The sequence below is a fragment of the Equus przewalskii genome, chromosome 6, assembly GCF_037783145.1.
Source record: "Equus przewalskii isolate Varuska chromosome 6, EquPr2, whole genome shotgun sequence".
Taxonomy (NCBI): domain Eukaryota; kingdom Metazoa; phylum Chordata; class Mammalia; order Perissodactyla; family Equidae; genus Equus; species Equus przewalskii.
In genome coordinates this window covers 70,703,596-70,708,963 of record NC_091836.1, presented here as the reverse complement: position 1 = coordinate 70,708,963, position 5,368 = coordinate 70,703,596, and positions in this window count along the sequence as shown.

Genomic DNA, 5,368 nt, shown 5'->3' with positions numbered 1-5,368 from the left:
AAACACATATCCACACAAAAACTTGTACATGAAGGTTCATAGCAGCATCTTTCATCATAGCCAAAAAATTGAAATAACCCAAATGTCCATGAGCTAATGAATGGATAAATAAAATGTGGACTATCCATACAATGGAATATTATCCAGCCATAAAAGGAATGTAGTACCAACACATGCCACAACATAGATGAACCTTGAAAAAGTTATGCCAAGTGAAAAAAGTCAGACACAGAAGACCACATATTATATGATTCCATTTTCATTAAATGTCCAGAATAGGCAACTGTATAGAGACAGAAAGATCCATGGGCTGGGTTGGGGAGAAGAGGGGTTTGAGAGCAAATGAGGAGTGACTACTAACGGGTTTGGGGTTTTGTTGGGGGACGATGAAAATGTTCTGAAGTTGATCATAGTAATGGTTGCAAAGCTTTGTGAATATACTAAAAACCATTGAATTGTACACTTTAAGTGGGTAAATTGTCTGTTTTGTGAATTATGTATTAATAAAGCTGTTATGATTAAAAACAGAAGAACTCCATGGCAGCATTTTTAGAGTCTCTAGACAGTATTCCTTTGCACAGCTGCATAATTTGTTTAGATTCCTATTGTTGGACCTTTATGTTTTCTATTAATTCCTTTGTTTCAAATCATTTCAAATACACACAAAAATGAACTGAACAGTATCATGAACCCCTGTGCCCATCACCCACTTCAACAATGACCAACACAATTTTTGCTTTTACGGGCATGAACGTTCTTGTCCATAAATCTTTGTCCACATTCCACACTGTTTCCTTTCGTTTATACTGAATTTAACAATTCAAACCACTTCCTCAAACCCTCACGATGCCCTCCCAACACGCCTGAGGAACGTGATGGATCAGACTCCGGCCCGCTCTTGGGAGCCTCCCAGTCTGGTGGAGGAGGCAGATATTAGATTAAGTGACCAGTAGGGGTAGGGGCTGTATCACTGGAGAGGGTCCTGGTCCTCTTACCCAGGAAGGGCGCCTCCACACCCTGGAATCATTCTACCCAGGGAGCGGGTTTCCCAAACCTCCCTCCAGCCCTGTCTTTCTTCCCTTCTGCCACAAGGGGGCGCCAGAGCCAGAGTCTTTCACAGAGTCTTCTGGAAGCTCTCCCATCAGCAGGGTGGCTGGGTGGCTAGGGTGGCTGGACTCTGGGCCCCTTCTCCTGGTCACCCCAGCCTGGTGATGGTCCTCTCTTGGCCTTAGGATCCTCATGTGGAAAATGAAGGAGGTGAATGGAGTTGAGCCATCTAGACCCACCAGTGCTGTAATCTGGGCTCCCTCCTTTAGCCAGCTCTCATCAGCAGTATGTCCCGGGCTTCATTCCCCAGCACCTGCTTCTGGGTGGTCCAGGGGATCCATCTGAGTACTCCTCCACTCTGGGTCCCAGAAGAGACTAATGCCCACTAAGACAGCTTCCCGCTTGTTACAGAGGCCTACAGGAGGCAGCTCATTACCCTAGGAGTGACCCAGGCAGCAAACTTGCTGGCAACACACAGCAGGTGGGTAAGAGGTCTGCCTACTGATGCCTCACAGCTACCCACACTGGGAGCCACCCAGGTGTGTCAGTGTCAGGGACACCCCAGCTCTAGACACCCCAGGAACCAACCCAGTGGAGGTTATGGTTGTGGGTAGAGAAAGAGAAAGTAAGTCACCAGAGAAAGGCCTGGCTTGCTGCTGGCTGGCCCAGCCCAGAGGAGGTCTGGCCCCCAGTGGGCGCGGTCTCTGGAGGACCATGAAGGCTGATGTGTCTGGCATAGCTAAAGGCTGAGACAAGGGACAGGTGTTTGCTTCCTGAGACAGCTTCTCTTGAATTGGGGAGTCTCCAGCCTTGCTGTCTCGGCCAGCATGAGAGGCAGTGAGCCTGTCTCTGAGCTCTGTCTGTGTGTCTGTCTCTCCTTGGGGTGCCCTCTCAGCTGTGACCCCAACACCACCCCATTGGCCTTGCCCCTGCTCGTCCCTGGCCCTTCCCAGGATGCCTCCTCTTAACCCAGTGAGCCAGCAGGAAACAGCCAGGTCAGAAGCCACTCCTCAGATGACCAAGCAATTCAGTCACACGGGGCAGGAAGGGCCAGCTCACACAACCTGAGCACCTACTGTGTGTCAGGCTGGTCCTGGGCAAGCCACATGATATGTGTTATCATATCTCTTTCTTACAGTAGCAGCCTAATGAGGCAGCTATCATATACTCATTCGCAGAGGAGGAAGTTGAAACTTGGCCTTACACTGTGAGAATGCAATCCTGGGCTGGTCTGACTCACACCTGTGTCTCCCTCCTTCTCTCCACCTGCTCTCTGCACACACTCTGAATTGTTGTGCACACCTCCCACCTCACCTCATCCTTGCTGCTGCCTTGCTCCTGCACCCAGCCATGCCCACCCAGTTGCACAGATGCTCCCAAGCTCATATGCACCAAGGTGGGTGCACTGATAGACACGTGTGCACACGCATAGCCCAACCCTGACTGACCGCCCTGGCTGTCACTTAGCGGTGTGACCTTGAGCAAGTCACTTAACCTCTGTAAGTCTCAATTTTCTCATCTCCTTGGAGCTATTATGAGAATTAAATACAATATTGTATGTAACATTGTTAGTACCTTGCCTGGACGTTGTGGTTAACAAAGTTTAGCTATTTTTAACATTTTAGCGACTTTCATTATTTTTGTACACATTGTGTCTTTGTACAGCCTCTATACATGTAACAAGCTACCCACAGTATAGGCAAGGCCACAAGGATTTCCCTGCACACCTACACACCCATACCCACATAGGAACCCACAATGAAACAGTCAGCCACCCACTATATCATGCGTGTAGGTGCCCCTGCCAGGCTCTACTGGGGTTGGGGCCGGGAATACCTGTGGAACAGAGACAGGGAGCCTGGCCTTGGAGTCCACCCAGGCTGGCTGGGAAGTAAGATTCATGATCAAAGTGTGGTCTGCAGACCAATCTGGGACCTTGTTAGAATCTTGAAGAATCTCACACCCACCCCAGACCTTCTGAATCAGAATCTGCATTTTAATAAGATCCTCAGAGCCCACAGGTGGAGAAGAGCAAAGTCGGAGGGGCTGCTATCCCTGAGTGGGAGGGACTGGCCTTGGGTCTGTCGCTGGTGTCTCCAGCCTACTCCAGGCAGGCCAATGTACCTCCTGGCTCCTCCTCTGGGCTCAAGAGTTGGCGCTAAGTTGTGAGGTTATCCAACTCAGCTTTGAGAGGACAGGGTGGCCCCCTCAACCCTGTTCTAGAAGAATATAAATAGCCAGGTCTCTCTCAGTTCCCTCCCAGGGCTCTGATGGACTGGGGGCTGGGAGCCACATCAGGGCTCATGTGGCAGAGGGCCCTGCCCTTCAGCCCCCCTCCTAGAAGGTGTCCATGCTCATTTGTGACTCTCCCCACCCAGCCTCAGGGTGGAGTCACTGCCAGAGCTCTGCCTGATCTCTCCCGCCTTGGGTGATGTGTGGGCTCAGTCCTTTGGGGCCATGGGAGCCTGAGGCCTGGGCCAGTGCCGCCTCCCTTTCCCTGGTTAGAGCTAATTTTAGGGCTGCCTTGACAGCTGCTTCAGCTCAGCCTAGGTTAGTTTCCAGCTGCTCAGTGTTGGGGTCAGTTGGGGTCCGTTGGGGAGTGGGCAAGGCCAGCCCCAGCTTTGGCTGCAACAGATGAAACCAGAATCCCTACCCCCTGGGCACTGTCCCCACTGCCTGGAGAGTCCCCCCTCAGTGCTGCAGGATGGGATGGGAACTGGTCCTGCTCTCAGCCTGGCATAGCTTCTGCAGACAGACAAACCCAATCCTGCAGAAACCTGGAAGTCGCAGACGTCAGAGAGCTCAGGACTTGAAGACCCTCTAGCTCAGCACCTTGCCTGCAGGAGGGAAAGGGCAGAGGGGCCAAGGTCTTGGCCAGAGTCACAGAGCAGGTGATGGCAGAGCTGGGGCAGGAGCCCAGGCCTCCTGGTACCCAGCCAGGTTCCATGCCCTGTGCCCCAAGGCGGGGTGAAAATGCAGAGGGGCCAGCATCTAAAGGAGGCCATGGAAGTCAAGGCTGGGCTTCAACGCCCTCCTGCCTGGAGGGTGGCGAGAGGGGACCTTCTCAAGGTACCTTCCTGGTGCCAACCCAACGCTGATGCCAACATACATCTTGAGCCCCCATGCTGTGCTCAGCTATCAAGAATTCAGGAGCATGGGGCCGGCCCCATGGCCAAGTCATTAAGTTTGTGTGCTCTGCTTCAGCGGCCCAGGGTTTCATTGGTTAGAATCCTGGGCGTAGACATGGCACCACTTGGCAAGCCATGCTGTGGCAGGTGTCCCACATATAAAGTAGAGGAAGATGGGCACGGATATTAGCTCAGGGCCAGTCTTCCTCGGCAAAAAAAAAACAAAAAACAAAAAAAAGAGGAGGATTGGCAGCAGTCAGCTCAGGGCTAATCTTCCTCAAAAAAAAAAAAAAGAAAAAAAGAATTCAGGAGCATGGGGCCGGCCCCGTGGCCAAGTGGTTAAGTTAGCGTGCTCTGCTTCGGCAGCCCAGAGTTTTGCCAGTTTGAATCCTGGGCATGGACATGGCACCGCTCATCAAACCATGCTGAGTTGGCATCCCACATGCCACAACTGGAAGGACCCACAACTAAAAATACACAACTGTGTACCGGGGGCCTTTGGGAGGAAAAACAAAAATCAAATCTTTAAAAAAAAAAAAAGAATTCAGGAGCAGATGGCTCCTGGGATAACTGATAGAAGGAGGATTTTAGCCTCTGAGGACAAAGGGATGGAGTCTGTGCCCTGTCGCCAGCGTTCTGGTCCTTGATTTCCTCCCTGATGAGTTGGATGTGGGGATACATACTCACAGACTGGGTGGGAGGGACAGAGGAGATGAATGGGGGCTGGGCAGAGCACTGGGAACTCTGGAGCGTGCTGTGCGCACAGGGCTACCAGCTGGCTTGGGACCCAGGCTCCCTCCCATGAGGAACCCAGAGACTGAGAGTTTCCCACAGTCTTCACCTCCACTGCCTCCATCCCCACCCTGTTCCCCACCCAGTGATACTGCAGAAGGAAAGAGGAACAGTCTTCAGGCTGACCTGGGTGAGAGGGAAGGGAGATGAAGCAGGGTCACAGGGGAAAGCTGTGGTTCTCCTCCTCTCCCCCGCCTAAAGTCTTTGCTCCCTCTGTTCCCTCGGTTCCAGTCTGCTGTCATGCCCTGCTCCTTATTTTCTCCTTCCAAATCCTCCCCAGCTCCCTAGCCCCTCTTCCTTCTTCCCAACTCCCCTGGGCTCCCTTACCCTGGCCCGCTGTGCCCTGGCCCCCGTGGTTCCTGCTCTCGTGTCTGCCAGTGGGAGAGTGGAGGAACCGGCCT